Below are 18,089 nucleotides of genomic sequence, written 5' to 3' on the forward strand. Positions count from 1 at the left end.
GGAGATCATTTCGATTGTTCATGCTTCTTTTATGTGGTTTCTATTTATGCCATTGTTGTTCTACTACTAACCGTCAAGTTATCTGCCCCCTGAAAAGAATACAAAGGAGGGGTCCACCGACACCACACTACCGTATTTAGAGTTGACCTTCGTTGGCTCAGGTGGTTAGGCTTTATACTTTTAATTTTTTTATTCAATATATATATATATATATATATATATATATATTAAAATTTTATAATTAAAAATAAATAAAAATTAAATGGTTTGAATCGGAACCACCGATTCCGGTTATGGTTCCAAAACCGAATTTTGATTCTTAATTTTAAGAAATCAAAATAATCAATTTTGGAACTATCGGTAAGAGAAGTCAAAACATGCCTACACACATCAAATACTCCTAATGTAGAATCTTGCACCCATAAAATCATTATACAGGCAATGGACACAAATCAAGATGTGATTTGCTATCAGATAACCAAATAATAGTCGTCCATCAATCATAAAATTTACAGATAGATATTCCGGCATCCAAGAAAGACACACTATGAAATAACATGAGATTAAAAAAAAAAGAAAATGCACTCTTTCAGAATAACACCGAGATAAGATGGAGAAGAAGCTTTGCTTATTATATCCATACATACATATCCTTCGTGTCAACAATTCAACCGAACAGTGGAAAGCACAGCCAAATATTGACAGCAGCAGCATCATGGATGCACCTGCTTCGCACAATCACAACCAGTGACGAAAGCTTGTGGACTATCAGTCACAGGGATTCAATACCGCATGCTCCACTATCGAGATTCTGCTGCTCCTTCCATATGCGACCACCAGTAACCCGCAGTTTCAGCTCCTTCCTGTCTCCACCGGAGAAGTGCCACGTTCCTCTGAATCATGAGACTGTCATGGCTGTCTCGAACTCTGGTGGCTGTCACAATTGCTCCGAGGGGTGCCTTCTCACGTAAGTTTCCTGCCATTTGAACCAACTTCAAGGCTGTAGCTATAGTGCATTGCTTCATTCTCATCACCCATGAAACGACAGTGGAACACCTGCAGAGAGAGAGAGAGAGAGAGAGAGAGTGACAGAACGCAATAGAGCAAATGGTATGATACCAAAGAGAAAATAGATCGAATGACATGACTAAACAGGATGTATACAGTACAGTAAATTCAAACCATGTATGATCATCCTACAGCCGATGAAGTTCTCTCCAAGAGCATGTTCATACACAGCACGCTTTAACTAAAAGAACTCAACAGTAGACTTAAACCCTACTTAATCACAATAGGTCAACTTTGGGATGTTTTAGCATACTTACAGTCAACACCCAGGAAGCATTTTCAACCTCTCTGGGATTGGATTTCACATATCTATGGTTGAATGCAGAACCAACGTGCATATCTACCTGGTGTTCCTCCCTTAAATGAGCAACGAGGAATGGAATATCCCCAACAACAGAACACTCAGAACCAGCATCGGGGCAGTTGTGCAGCCTGAAATCGCATTGAGCTTCATGCTTGAGTTTGCTGTAATATGGAAAACTTTCAGGGCACCCCAGCGAAAAATATCGGCAAGGAAGATCGAGTGACTCCACCACTTTCTCCAAGGCCAGACATCTGATGTCTCCAAGCTCTTGCCTTCATGTGGGGCAACGATTATGTACCCTTGACTTACAAGCTGAACATAGGGTGTGTCCATTGTGGCACTGCAAATATTCTAATTGGTTTAACTCATAATAATATGTAAGAGTTATAGATCCAGAGAATTTGATATTTGAAAGCATACAATAAATATCCCAAGTAAAAAAGTCTGCTTTACTTACCAAAAAAAAATGAAAGAACATAAAACTTCTTAAGCATCACAATCAACCTTTGTCTTGAGCATCAAAAATTTTGGGCTGCAGGCAACTCCAAGCATATTGAAAGTACTGAAAGAAAAAAAAGCAAGGTAACAAAAGGTTCCACAACTAGCTAACAGCAAATGTTGGGAGAAAAGTACAGGCCAAATACAGCATAGATAGAGAGATAAAGTGGCACCTCTTATTACTTCCAAGCAAACATTTACGGCTCACCATGAATTAATGTATGATGGATCACTGCTTGTGTTCTATAAACAAGACTCAACATGTAGATTAACTAAGGATTCAAGTTTATGATCAGAAGGTTAAGCACAAAGATGTTGTAATTCAATTCAACGATATACAAAACTGAATTTCCAATATCATCATACAAAAAAATGACTACAATGTAAGTGAATTTTTTGATATTAAGTTTCCTTAAAGCATAGCAGGAAAAAGATAAGCAAATACCCAGCACGAATCTATGCATGAGATGCTATTTGTGACGACTCAGGCTTGATGGGCTAATTGGCCAATCAACTTCATTTGACCTAAACCACTGACCATAATGTTTAAACTGAAATTGATAGTAGTTCACTCATCAGACCCATATAAGTCAATCTTAGTCTTGTCCACTTCCAATGTAGAACTAATCGGTATGTCATAATCTCCCTCGGCTTGACGTCCTCATCAAAGCCCAACATATCCTAGATCAAACCCTAATATAGTGCATATGAGGCGTAACCTAATGGTGGCTCCATGTCATGACGAGTCTTTTGACTCCATCCACAGGTAGCATTTTCCTATTGGAGCCCTCTCACCATACCCAAATACTAGGTCGGCTCTGATACCGAATGTCATGACTCGAGCCTGATGGGCTAACCGGCCTATCAACTTTGTTTGACCCAAACCACTAGTTATAATGCTTAAGCTGAAGTTGATAGCAATTCGCTCATCAAGCCAATATAAGCTAATCTTAGCCTTGGTCACTTCCAATGTAGGACTAATCGGGGTGTTATAATCTCTCATACTCAAGGGTTTGATGTCATCGTCAAAACCCAACATATCCTAAATCAAATCCTAGTATGGTGCATGTGAGACATAACCCAGTGGTGACTGCACGCCGTAACGAGTCCTTTGACTCCATTCACTGGTAGCCCTTTCCTACTTGAGCCATCTCATCATGCCCAAATACTAGGTCGGCTCTAATACCAAATATCATGACTCGGGCCTGATGGGCTAATTGGCTTATCAACTTCGTTTGACCCAAGCTATTGGTCATAATGCTTAAGCCAATCTTAGTCTTGTTATCGTTGATATAAGACTAATCTGGGTGTTATACCATTAGTTATTGAATCAATAGACAAATTTTTAAAAGATAAATGAGAAAATTATATGATCAAAATATCACCACTGAGAATTATAGTCTCCTTAGATGTCAATTAAAGGCATATGGACAGTTGTCTCGTTTTTGTTTTCTATCACATCATATGAAGGCAAAAATCATATAATAAAAAATTACATCCATTTTCCATATAACAGTAGCACCAGAATTTATTGTATGGTTACAAAGAATGACTCTGTTGGTTATAAGACTTAAGTCACAAAATATGATTAAGAAATAAAAGTTATAATTTCTTGGTAAAAATAAATATAATATGATAAACTAGGGAAAAATAATCAACCTAGATGGAACAATTTGGATACTACTCTTTATCCCCGCTTTTAACCCACTGAAGCACCATATAAACAAAAAAGGACATGATTGGTATGGTTTAAAATAATCTAATCATATTATTTTGATCCCCAACCAAAAGGAAGCTAGTGCATGTTTTTCAATTCAGTAATCTCTGATTATTAAAGTAAAGTTACAATCATTCATCAATGGGTAAGAAAAGCTATATTTGTTATGTAACTGGATGGACAATAGAAACAGCTTGGATGAAATTGATTTAAAAGATAAAAATCTACTGATAAATTCCAAATGCACAACTTAATTTAACTACCGCAAGTAAAAAAAAAATTTCACATCCAATAGGAAACTGAGAACCCATTGTTAATAAACTTTATTAGCTCACGAAAAAGTGTATGCTACCAGTTATCAAAAGGAAAAATCTCAACCTACTATATGTGGACAGGCCCTGTAATCACATCAAATATTTAAGTTAGGAATTGATTTTTCTTTCCTTACTTGTTATTATAATTTAAGGAAATCCTAATCTACTTCCTTGTTTATTGATATGAATTAAGAAAATAACTAGTAAGTATTCCAAATATGATGATATAATATTTGGTAGTATATTAAATGAAAATAATTTATATTAAATAAATACGAAAATTAAAATTTATTTCCCTTAATAGAGGCTCACCTCCTCCTATTTAAAAGGGAGGGATCTCTCTCTTTCGTTCCTCACCTAGTCGAGCCTGGCAGCGGGAGGAACAAAGAGTTACATCCTGTTGACAAGAGAACGAGGAGTTACACCCTGTTGACAAGAGGTAGGTTTTCCTGCCTTTCTTAAATTTAAAAGTTTTAGTTTTTATTTTGATTCTTTGAATGTTGAAAAACTTGTAGTTTGAAAAATATGTATCAATTCTTTAAATGTTAAATTTTTTTTATTATTACATTAAAGTAATCACATGTATAATGTTGACCCATGATTAAGTTTTTATTATAGATTTAAAGATGTTAAAAATTTATATGTTTTATCTGATATTTTTGATATTACTGTTTATCTTTAATCTTATCTGGATTAAAATATTATTAGATTAAAATATGTTATCTAAAATCTTTTGTGATATTTATTAATTTAAAATTTAAAATATGCTATTCTGAATGATTTAGAATTTGACTAGAATATGTTGAAATTTTATATGTATTGAAAGCATGATTTTTATGTGAATTTAGAAGGTTATTTCATTATATTAAAGTTTATGTCTTTTAATGTATTATGATTTCCATTTAAATTAGAATGTTATTTCCTTGTTTTAAAGATTATCTCTTTGTCTATCATTCAATGCGTTATTATGTTTTTTTGTTTATATTGCTAATAAATATATATTGCGGTATGAAATTATATATTATTTGGATTGAAATTACTCACAGGCCAAGCCCAACCCATAGGTCAGGCCACAGCCTATTGGCTAGGCCTAATCAGTAGACCAGGCCCAGCCCGTAGGCCAGGCCCAACCCACGGATTAGGCCTTGGCCCGTAGGCTAACCCAGCCTAACCATCATGGGCGGTCACATACGATGCACATGACCAGTCCATGTGCCAAGGTTGGGCCAGCTTTGTGTGATGCATGCCCAGTCATGTATAATGCACATGACTAGTAGATGAGCTGGCTTGATCTAGCTCAATATTATTGTTGGATTTGAGCCCAAGTATTGATTGAACTAAACTAGGCTTGATTAGTCTAGATCAATTCAGGGTGATTCCAAATTTATTGACTTATTCAAGTTAGTTTAACCTAAATTAAACCTAATCTAATCCAAATTATACTAGTCTAAGGTGGTTCCAGACCAGTTAAATAAGGATTAGAGATCGGTTCAGTTAGGTCCTAGTAAATTGAGTTCAATTGGACCAATTGAACTAGAGTTCAAGTCAATTGAGGGCTAATTTATATTATTTGATATTGATGATTTTTGAAAGAGATGTTTTAAATATGTTATTTCATCCCGAAATGGATATGACTAGTGTGAGATTCTATAATTTTCCTGCTGAGAGCAGGAAGGGCGATTCCCTTCGGGGATTAGCGGGCCGTCAGACGTGGCCGCTGGACGGTTCCTCCATCCGCTGTTGGGAGGAACGTGTCCCCACTTTGGCGGGTGTGGGACACCACTCCATCTGCTGTTGGGAGTGTGGTATGAGTTTGCCTCCATCCGCTGTTGGGAGAACACAAACTCATCCCGTGGGATAAAGCCTCTCCATCCGCTGTTGGGGGAGTGCTCCTTCGGGTACTTGATATACGCCAATGGGATGATTGATTGAATTTTGATCATGTATTTATTTTGATTTGGCTTTTGGAGTTCCTACTCAGCATTGCTGAATTTTCTTTGTTTTTGATTTTCAGAGCAGCCTCCCTCTAGTACTAAATCGGATTCCAGTGGAGAGCGAACCTTCCTCTACCGCTAGGTAGAGCCACTTGGATGACTCTTGAAGTTAACTTTTCTATTTGTAATTTGATGAATAAATGAATTATAATAAATGATTATAGATGATGAATAAAGTGATGTTTATTTATTTGGCCTGTGTGAAAATAAAAAATAAAAAATCCAGGATGTGACAATTCTTATGGTATCAGAGCATGGTCTAGGGCCTGTAGGTGTATTAGGTCCCTTGATTGACTTTAACCAATGATTGTCTTGAACCTATTATAAGAGTAATAGAGCCAATTCCAAAGATTAGTGGTTTTATCACTCGGGGTGCTCATGGTCGCAATGCTACTGGTGTATGCACTCGGAGAGGTGTTCATACAAATAATAAGTTGGAAACTCTTTGACAGTTGATCAGATATATAGAAACTGTGTTATTACTATTAAATGTCATGATTTGCTAGTAGATCTTATTATACTAGAATTTTAAGATTTCGATGCTATCTTGGGTATGGACTGACTTTCAACATACCATGCAAGTGTCGATTGTTTCCGGAAGACTATTACTTTTTCACCCTTAGATCAACCATCTTTCAAGTTCATTGGGATTCAGGAAAAGTTCTCTTATATTATTTCAGCTTTGAGTGCTACCCAATTATTACTTAAAGGATGTCAGGGATACTTGACCTTTATTTTTGGAGAAGAATCTAAGAAGCCAGTATTAAAGGACATCCCCATTGTACGGGATTTTCCAGATATTTTTCCCGAAAATCTACTTGCACTACTACAAAATAGATAGATTGAATTTACAATTGATCTTACCTGGCACTGCACCTATTTCTAAACCTCCGTATAGAATGACACCAATTGAGTTGGAGGAGTTAAAGAAACAGATCCAAGAGCATTTGGACAAGGGTTTTATTCGATCCAGTGTATCACCTTGGGGTGCCCCTATCCTATTTGTGAAAAAGAAAGATGGATCTATGCGACTATGTATCGATTATAGACAACTCAATCAAGTGACCATAAAGAATAAATATCCCCTTCCCCGAATAGATGACATATTTGATCAACTTCAAGGTACTCAGGTATACTCGAAAATTGATTTAAGATTTGGGTATCATCAACTAAAGATAAGAGAAGGAGACGTAAAAAAAAAAAAAAAAAAAATGCTTTTAGAACAAGATATGGTCATTATGAATTCTTAGTAATGCCTTTTGGACTCACAAATGCACCAGCTGCCTTCATAGATCTCATGAATAAAGTGTTTCACCCTTATCTCGATAAATTTGTAATTGTGTTTATTGATGATACCTTGATCTACTCCAAAAGCATAGCAGAGCATGAACACCATCTTAAGACAGTTCTGTCCTAAGGCGAGAGAAACTATATGCCAAGTTAAGTAAATGTAACTTTTGGCTCAATGAAATTATGTTTCTTGGTCATGTAATTTCGAGCGCTGGCATATCTGTTGACCCTCACAAGATTGAAGCTGTGATAAAATGGAAGCAGCCTTCTAATGTTTCAGAGATTAGAAGCTTCTTGGGTTTGACTGGATACTATAGAAGATTCGTAGAAGGCTTTTCAAAAATAACAGCACCATTGACCAAGTTGACACAAAAGAACATAAAATTTATGTGGGATAATAAATGTCAACAAAGTTTTCAAGAATTGAAGAAGAAATTAACCAGTGCTCCTATCTTGGTGATTCCTTCAGGGGGAGAAGGTTTTGTAGTGTATAGTGATGCCTCACTACAAGGGCTTGGTCGCATTCTAATGCAAAACGAGAGGGTAGTTGCTTATGCATCGAGGCAATTAAAGCCTCATGAAAAGAACTATCCTACTCATGACTTAGAGCTAGCAGCTATCATTTTTGTACTGAAAATTTGGAGGCATTATCTATATGGACAGACTTTCGAAATCTTCACAGATCATAAGAGTCTCAAATATATTTTCACACAGAAAGATTTAAATATGAGACAAAGAAGGTGGTTGGACTTTCTAAAGGATTATGATTTTAATATCAACTACCATCCTGAGAAAGCTAATGTAGTTGCTGATGCCTTAAGCAGAAATACCTACAGTCTTGTAGCCTATATGAATATTTAAAAGAATTCTATGATAACGGAGTTAACAGACTTAAAACTTAAACTTTTATCGAAGACAAATAAAGGTTTTCTTGTGTGTTTGATGACACAATCATTTTTGGTGGAAAATGTTAAAGAAGGTCAAAAGGAAGATACATATCTTCAAATGATTGTTAAGGAAATAGCTCAAGGATCTAGACCTGAATTCCTCCAAGCCGAAGATGGTTTTATTACATTCCACAATCGACTTTGTGTTCCCGAAAGCCATCCAGTAAAGATGCAATTATTAGATGAGGCACGTAGATCAAAATTTAATATCCATCCCGGGACTACTAAGATGTATCGAGATTTATGCCAAAACTATTGGTGGCGTGGTATGAAGAGAGATATAGCAGAGTTTGTCTCTAAATGTCTGATATGTCAACAAGTGAAGATAGAACATCGAGTACCTGCGGGAAAGTTGCAAAGGATTTCAATTCCTGAATGGAAGTGGGAGCAAGTCACTATGGATTTTGTGACAGGATTACCCAAGACTGTGAAAGGATATGACGGAATTTGGGTAATAGTAGACAGACTTACTAAATCTGCTCACTTCCTTCCTATTAACAAAAAGTATTCATTGGATAAACTAGCAAGCTTATATATTAAGGAAATTATTCGATATCATGGGGTGTCAGTTAGCATTATCTCAGATAGAGATCCAAGATTCACCTATAAATTTTGGGGAAGTCTACAAAAATCTTTGGGCACGCAGTTAAAATTTAGTACAGCTTTTCACCCTCAAATTGATGGCCAATCTGAAAGGACAATACAAACTCTTGAAGATCTCTTAAGAGCATGTGCTTTGGACTTTGGTGGGAGTTGGGATATGCACTTACATCTAATTGAGTTTTCTTATAATAATAGTTACCACTCTAGCATATAGATGGCTCCATTTGAAGCTCTTTATGGAAGAAAGTGCAGATCACCTGTATATTAGGATGAGGTGGGAGAACGGAAGCTTTTGGGGCCTTAATTAATTCAAAAAGATGCTAATAATATTCGAATTATACGCCAAAGATTATTAACAGCTCAAAGTCGTTAGAAAAGTTATGCAGATCGAAGGCGAAGAGATCTAGAGTTCGAAGTTGGTGAGCACGTCTTCTTAAAGGTGTCGCCAACCAAGGGAGTTATGAGGTTTGGTCAAAGGGGAAAGTTAGCCCCAAGATTTATTGGCCCATTTGAGATCTTACAAAAGGTTGGGCCTGTAGCATACAGATTGGCATTGCCCCCGGATTTGGCTAGCATCCATGATGTATTCCACGTGTCAATGCTTCGAAGATATATCAGGGATCCATCACATGTCATATCTTACCAACCTCTACAATTACGAGATGATGCCACTTTTAGAGAACAACCAACCCAGATCTTGGAAAGAAATGAACATGTTCTAAGGAACAAAATTATACCTTTGGTAAAGATTTGTTGGCAACACTATTCAGACCAAGAGGCAACATGGGAAAGAGAAGAAGATATGTGAGAACAGTATCCTCATCTATTCTATTAAGATAAGCTAAATTTGGGGACCAAATTTCCTATAAGAGGGGAGAAATGTAATCACATCAAATATTTAAGTTAGGAATTGATTTTTCTTTCCTTACTTGTTATTATAATTTAAGGAAATACTAATCTACTTCCTTGTTTGTTGATATGAATTAAGGAAATAACTAGTAAGTATTCCAAATATGATGATATCATATTTGGTAGTATATTAAATGAAAATAATTTATATTAAATAAATACGAAAATTAAAATTTATTTCCCTTAATAGAGGCTCACCTCCTCCTATTTAAAGGGGAGGGATCTCTCTCCTTCGTTCCTCACCTAGTCGAGCCTAGTAGCGGGAGGAACAAGGAATTACATCCTGTTGACAAGAGAATGAGGAGTTACACCCTGTTGACAAAAGGTAGGTTTCCCTGCCTTTCTTAAATTTAAAAGTTTTAGTTTTTATTTTGATTCTTTGAATGTTGAAAAGCTTGTAGTTTGAAACATATGTATCAATTCTTTAAATGTTAAATTTTTTTATTATTACATTAAAGTAATCACTTGTATAATGTTGACCCATGATTAAGTTTTTATTATAGATTTAAAGATGTTAAAAATTTATATGTTTTATCTGATATTTTTGATATTACTGTTTATCTTTAATCTTATCTGGATTAAAATATTATTAGATTAAAATATGTTATCTAAAATCTTTTGTGATATTCATTAATTTGAAATTTAAAATATGCTATTCTGAATGATTTAGAATTTGACTAGAATATGTTGAAATTTTATATGTATTGAAAGCATGATTTTTATGTGAATTTAGAAGGTTGTTTCATTATATTAAAGTTTATGTCTTTTAATGTATTATGATTTCCATTTAAATTAGAATGTTATTTTCTTGTTTTAAAGCTTATCTCCTTGTCTATCATTCAATGCGTTATTATGTTTTTTTGTTTATATTGCTAATAAATATATGTTGCGGTATGAAATTATATATTATTTGGATTGAAATTGCTCACAGGCCAAGCCCAACTCATAGGTCAGGCCACAGCCTATTGGCTAGGCCTAATCAGTAGACCAGGCCCAGCCCGTAGGCCAGGCCCAACCCACGGATTAGGCCTTGGCCCGTAGGCTAACCCAGCCTAACCATCATGGGCGATCACATACGATGCACATGACCAGTCTATGTGCCAAGGTTGGGCCAGCTTTGTGTGATGCATGCCCAGTCATGTATAATGCACATGACTAGTAGATGAGCTGGCTTGATCTAGCTCAATATTATTGTTGGATTTGAGCCCAAGTATTGATTGAACTAAACTAGGCTTGATTAGTCTAGATCAATTCAGGGTGATTCCAAATTTATTGACTTATTCAAGTTAGTTTAACCTAAATTAAACCTAATCTAATCCAAATTATACTAGTCTAGGGTGGTTCCAGACCAGTTAAATAAGGATTAGAGATCGGTTCAGTTAGGTCCTAGTAAATTGAGTTCAATTGGACCAATTAAACTAGAGTTCAAGTCAATTGAGGGTTAATTTATATTATTTGATATTGATGATTTTTGAAAGAGATGTTTTAAATATGTTATTTCATCCCGAAATGGATATGACTAGTGTGAGATTCTATAATTTTCCTGCCGAGAGCAGGTAGGGCGATTCCCTTCGGGGATTAGCGGGCCGTCAGACGTGGCGGCTGGACGGTTCCTCCATCCGCTGTTGGGAGGAACGTGTCCCCACTTTGGCGGGTGTGGAACACCACTCCATCCGTTGTTGGGAGTGTGATATGAGTTTGCCTCCATCCGCTGTTAGGAGAACACAAACTCATCCCGTAGGATAAAGCCTCTCCATCCGCTGTTGGGGGAGTGCTCCTTCGGGTACTTGATATACGCCAATGGGATGATTGATTGAATTTTGATCATGTATTTATTTTGATTTGACTTTTGGGGTTCCTACTCTGCATTGCTGAATTTTCTTTGTTTTTGATTTTCAGAGCAGCCTCCCTTTAGTACTAAATCGGATTCCAGTGGAGAGCGAACCTTCCTCTACCGCTAGGTAGAGCCACTTGGATAACTCTTGAAGTTAACTTTTTTATTTGTAATTTGATGAATAAATGAATTGTAATAAATAGTTATAGATGATGAATAAAGTGATGTTTATTTATTTGGCCTGTGTGAAAATAAAAAATAAAAAATAAAAAATCCAGGAGGTAACAGGCCAACATGATTACTAGAGTGATGAAAAAGAAAAGGAAGCATCACTTTTTATTTGACTTGTGAAAAAATGATTAATTGTGAAGAAAATTACTTATAGCTTAGTACCAAAAGAGCATGCAAATGAATGGAACGGAAAAGGAGCATAGTACCAAAAGAAGGAAAATATTGATAGGAAAAAAGAAGAAAGAGGAAAACAGGAAGGACAGAGCATACCAAAAGAAGGAAAATATTGATAGGAAAAAAGAAGAAAGAGGAAAACAGGAAGGACAGAGCATAATGACAATTATAGACCAAAAGGAATATGATGGGGTCAAAAAATCAAACAGAGAGTATTTCTCATAGGAATAAGAAAGCAGGAAGAGAAAAGAGGGTAGAGAAGCGGCAAAGCAGGAAGTCAAAAGAAAAGGGTAGTGAAGGCAGCAGGAGGAGAGGAACAGGAGTAACAAAACACAGAAGAGTAGGAAATAACACAACAAAATAAAAGGAGCATCGGTAGAGGAACAGGGAGCCAAAAAAGAGAAAAGAAACTATTTTATTGAAAAAAAAAAGATAAAAAGGAAGTTTAGGAAAGCAGAAAGATGAAAAGCAAGATATCCAACTATCCAAGTCATCAAGAAGTGGAGGTATGACCAACAAAATGAGATAAACATGAAATACAGGAGACATAGCATAAGAATTGTGAGGAAGAGATGATTAAGGGCACAAACACCTGGAATAGCAAGTACTTCACAACAATGATGTGTTTAGAGAAAAAACTATGGAATGCAGCAGAAGCTAGCAATTTGTGACAGAACATGTATTTCAAATCTGCAAAAGATTTACAGTTTAGACGTATGTAGTCGATCAACAACATGCTCTTCCACCTAGATCTACTGCACAAGGAAATTCCTTCAGTAGGAGGAGGACCTGGACCTGGATACTACAGTAGGTACCGGAATTTAAAAGATTACTAACTGATTAAGGCTTACTACTTGGGTTCCTACTAAAGAATCGTCATAACAGCCAGCAGCCACCCGGAAAACCTGAAGCTTAAGAGCTCAGGGTGCTTACATGGAGAAGCAACTCATTAACAGATGAGAAGCCTGTTAGAATTGGAAACTGATAGGAAGCATCCCAGTAAAGGGACAGGGAATCTAGACTCGATAAGCCTTTTGCTCCAAATTGCATATGCAGTCCCGCAATACAAATCAAGCTACAATAAATCCAATTCATTTAAACACTTACTATTATGTCACAAATCATACTAGAATTCTTAATATGCATATCGTTCTTTAATATCAGGGAAAAAATCGTATGAAGGTGCTATGTAGATCTTCTTGGTGATTTCCACGTTAATACCTCAAGTGCAGCAGTCCCCGAAACCCAGGGTTTGACCCATGTGATGTAGAAGAACTTGAAACGATGATGGCCTCTCGCATTCAAATTATTCACTTATGTATCAATAATCATTCAGATGCACATGCCTAAACCGTAAAAATGAAGATTCGTTAACTTTTGAAGTATCTCAACAGAAGAAATTTTAAAAGTGTAGGTTGCACCTTTGTGTAAAAAATTTCGTCAAGACTCAAAAATAGACACAAAAAATCACGCATTTATCATCAACAATAAAACACCAACAACCACTTCGATTTCCCTCGAAATACAAGCCAAGAAATTAAATCCGACAACAATCCCTAGAGACCCAACCCCAACGACCAGGATGGAGAAGAAAATTCAAAATAGGGCAACTCTAACCTGGTGGATCGGGGGGTACATCGAGTTGGTGCAGACGGGGCACTCCAGCAACTGATGCACCCTAGTCACCGGGCTTATAACCGGCGCCGGAAAGCCGCCGGCGCAGCCGATGACAGTTCCGTTCCCATCGCCGTGGGGCTTCAAGAAGGGGTGGGGAACATGGGCGACCTCGTCGTCGTCCACCATCCCGTCCGACACGGAGATGCACTCGATAGTATCCGATTCCATCGGTCAAAATAAACCAAAGAGAACCAAAATGGAAGCGCCTTTCCAGATTCAACCCCTTCTTCCTGCCCTCTCTCGCGCCGGGGAAGACGCGTTGCCAAAATTGCAATGCGAGTTCCACACCCTTCTCTCCCCCCTTTCGGGAGCGGGAGCGTCGCTCGCAGATGCCTTGGTCGCCGCAAGCACATTTAAATCGAAGTAACACTAAACGTTGCACGGAAATGAGACACCAAATTGAACTGTCGACTTCTCAATATGTTTTCAATCGAGGAACCACCTTATACTTTTACCACGTCAGAGAAACACCACAAGTTTTTGACTGCTTAGTCACTCAAAAAGAGACGTTTCCACGTGAGTGGGCCACAGGAAGCTGCAAAAGCAATGACAAGCAGCAAACAGCATGAATAACTGCTTTGGCACGAACAACTGTTGCTACTGCGACAACAAAGGGACTGATCCACCAGCAGCCAGAATCTGCGTCTCCAGCTTGAACAGAGTTTCCAGCTTGCGCTTCACCAGGAGATACTCCTGCGCCACTTGCTGTAGACATTTGAGGCAACCTTCTTTGCTCCCCTTCTTACAGCTAGTGTGAAAGGCCATGCACACATTTTTTACTCTTCTAGCACCTATGCTGGCACTGCTGCCCATCAACTTGCGGACACAGGCATCCAATTTCTCGAAGTCCACGTCCTGCTGATCTAGGATAGAGCGTAGTCCATTGATGAGCTTCTCAGAGTCTTCAAGGAAAAGAGTCCCGACCTGAAGAACAAACTTAGGTTCGCTCTCATCCTGCAGCTGCTGCAACTGTGTGTACTGATTGTCCAGAAACCCCTCACGGAAGACTACTGATGCGAAGTCAATGTATAGCTTTTGCAATCTACCCGACTCCATGTCTCCTCAGCTATGCAGCAGGGACCAGGCTTCTTCCAGGGAGGGGGAGCTTCTTCACCTTTTCAAAATAAAGCAGCTGTTCGGCAATACGACTCCCAAATTCTGATTCAATGCATCCAATAAAAAGAACAGCAATGGGAGACAAATATTGTATGTCTGTGTGCTCATAGTGTATCAGCTATATATTGGATATTCATGCTAAATTTAAATTTAGAGAAGTAACTTTGAGAAACATATATCTATGCAATTTTTCCATTAAAATGAAAGACAAGAAGCATAAAAATTGCAAAAAAAAAAAGAAAACTTGCTAATTATGAACACACAACACACACAACTTTTTATGTGATACCAAGGCAGCTGGAGATGATGAGCTGAGTTGAAAGCCAAGTAGTAAAATGACTCTCCAAATGCTGAATGATGAGCTTATTAACGTAGATGAATTTAAGTCAACTAATAAGGTTTTCCAAGACTGACCCGCTCTCTTTGTAAAATGATTTCGGAACTGGTTGCTTAAACATCAAGAACAGCGAAATCCTATAATCACAAATAGAACGCATGCAGCAAGAAAACGAACCAACATTTCACAAGCAAAGCCAGCAAAAGCCTCCCAAAACCTTGAAACCATCATCAGATAACAGATTAAACGCCTCCTCTGATCCGAAAGCCGACCAAGAAACATACAAAACCTAAAAGAAAGCAAGCCCACGTGAAATAATCAACGACGAGATGCGGTGGAATTTTCTTGTCGCGCTGATACCTTCGACGCGTGGTTCATTCGACAAGAGTGCGAACCGTCTCGCATCCAAGAAACGATTAATAAACACGAAAACCTAATGCAGACCGTGTAAGAACAACAAGGTGCGGCAAATGGCATCAAGAAAGAAGGTTCCGGCTGGATCTGACTTTCTTGATGCTCCGTAACTATGCAAGGTTGCATAGCTGCAGCGAGCATCCGAAGATCGAGAAAGAATACCTCCTGCAACGAGTCCGTCGACCGCGGGAACGAACTTTGACCCCAAGAACGACGGTGGAGAACACGAGAATACCTCCGACCATGAAAGGGAGAGCGAGAGATGAGAGGAGTCGAAGCGCCGGAAACAGAGCGAGAAGTGGGAAATGGGGGAAGAGAGTCCCGTTCGTTGGCGCTACAAAATGGCTTGCCTCTACGGTGTTACTACCGTGCAGTTTATGTCCATCCTGCGACACAATTTCCGTTACACTGCCTCGGTAATCATACTGCGAATGTGCGTATACCGTTCAGTTCGCGTTGTTCGTCAAGGACACTTTCAGTTAAGCTGACTCGTCAGGTCTTCCATCCACCTAGCGACGCGTGGACAGAGACATGGCGGGAGTCACGTGGATCGCCATGTGTCGTAAATGGGTCCGGATTCTTGTATGGGCCCGAGTCCACTGAGTCGTCCTAACACGGCGCAACTTCCCACATTAGTGTTGTACAGCCCGAACCAACCGAGAGGTAAAAAAGGGACGCAGAGCCTCGCTGCCTCGTTCCGATCGATCCCTTCGAGCTCCCGGGGGGGGGAGGGTTGCGACTTGTAACGATGAATCGGCTCCGCGGCTTCACCCTCCTCGCGGTCGTCCCTCTTTTGTTGGTCGTCATCGGTGCGATCGAGTCGCCCCAGTGAAAGACTATTGTTTTTCATTATCTTTGAAAGGTCATTGAGCCTGTATAGAACTCCTCTACTGGATAGATAAGAGAATTAGGGTACTCGGTTTTGTCCACTCTCTTAAGAGTTGAGAAGGTAAAGGTTACTTGAATTCACCTGCCTCCTCGAGGTTATATTTCATGCATCGAGCTGGTTACTGGTCTTCGTCTGCTCTTTGCTCACACTTTTGAAGCACTTGAAGTGTTTACACTTATTGCATTGAGTTAAATACTGTGATTCACCTTCTCAATGCCATCGAACTTTTGGAATACAGGAAGTTTTCACTCCAACTTAGAGTAAGTCTCTAATAGTTTTGGTCGCCTTTGGGATTATACCGTCTTCTCCATCAACTTAGCCGCATACTCCATTAAGTAGCAAAGGTACAGCATCGCGTACTACCTGCTTCATTCCTTGGTCGTGTACTCTTGCATGACCCAAAGTCCTTCACTTTCGGCTATCTTGATGAGAAGCTCGTTGACACCGGTCTTACGAAGTTCCTTGGCCTCTATCCTTTAGCTTTGTCTCGGTACTTGGAGTTTGCCTCTGTATGCTCCACCTCCTCGGCCCCTTTCACTACCAAATGCTCTCCCTCCATGAGAACAAAGGATCAATGACTTACACGAAAGTCCCGCCTCTGCGGTACCATGGCGCTGCCATTCCCATAGTCCTATAATCCGACGCCTCACATCTGCATCCATTTTCTTCAGAATCAGTATATATGTCTCTGTGACACTTCTTCGAGTCCACCTCCATTCTAACTGATGTTTGATTTTGGATAGCTAAGTTCCTTTGGACTCATCGTCGCTTCCTCGCCCCTTTCGAACCATTGCTTTAACACTTCTGTGTTCTCCAAGCAACTCCCTTTGGTCAATAGAAAGACAGACCACAACTCCCATGCATGGCCTCTGCCATCATGTTATAGGATTTGCACCGATTCTGTTCTCCTTAGCTTCCTTTGTAGCAACGTTCGCTTATTCGACCTTATCCTCTGACTTGTCGGGTTCCCTTAAGCGAATATGGACTCTGAAGCAGTCCAACTCTCCAACTGCTTCGATCATACCTCTACTCTCCAACTGCTTCGATCATACCTCTGCATGATTAAGTCCCTCCCATGAGACTCACTAGTACTTGCATTCGAACTTTTTCCTTAGTGGAACACAACCCCTATATGCTGATGACTAAGGCTTTCATCCGATGCAAAATTCGATGCACACACGGAAGACCCATCTTTGCGGTACCATGGCATTCACTCATTGAATCCATAGCCCTTTTTGCCGTCGTATTGTTCACCGAAGTGGAGCTTCTAGTAGCTCTCGATCATACCTTCGTATGATAAAGTCCCTCACGGGACTATGTCGTGCGTATCGCATTGCCACGAACTGTTCCACCACGATCCGCTGCACCATGTCGCCTCCTGGTGACATCTCCATTGTATTCTGATCCTTATGGAATAAACTCGAATTGTGATCCTTCCATGTGTGGCCTCTGCCACTATATCGCAGGGTCTCTACCACCTTCGATTTTATTCACTCCTTTGGAAATCGACCTTCATCTACCCACTCTTGGGTCATATCTTGATGAAGCACTGCTCTACGACAGTCCATCGCCTAGTAGCTCCCAAAGTTTACCGACTTCGCTGTAATTAGTGCACCATTGTCTAGATCCTAAGCCCACCTTCGATTTTGTTCGCTCCTTTGGTAATCAACCTTCATCCACTCACTCTTGGGTCACACATAGATGAAGCACCGCTCTAGGACAGTTCGTCGCCTAGTAACTCTTAAAGTCCACCGACTTCGCTGTAATTAGTGC

The 18,089-nt window shown here is 39.0% G+C and overlaps 1 pseudogene; it reads right to left on the reverse strand.

Moving 5' to 3' along the window:
- Nucleotides 1–606: 606 nt before the first annotated feature.
- On the reverse strand, nucleotides 607–14,162 carry LOC135642623 (E3 ubiquitin-protein ligase SINAT4-like; annotated as a pseudogene).
- Nucleotides 14,163–18,089: the final 3,927 nt, after the last annotated feature.

The sequence above is a fragment of the Musa acuminata genome, chromosome BXJ3-7 (genome assembly GCF_036884655.1).
Source record: "Musa acuminata AAA Group cultivar baxijiao chromosome BXJ3-7, Cavendish_Baxijiao_AAA, whole genome shotgun sequence".
In the NCBI taxonomy this organism is placed as follows: Eukaryota; Viridiplantae; Streptophyta; class Magnoliopsida; order Zingiberales; family Musaceae; genus Musa; species Musa acuminata.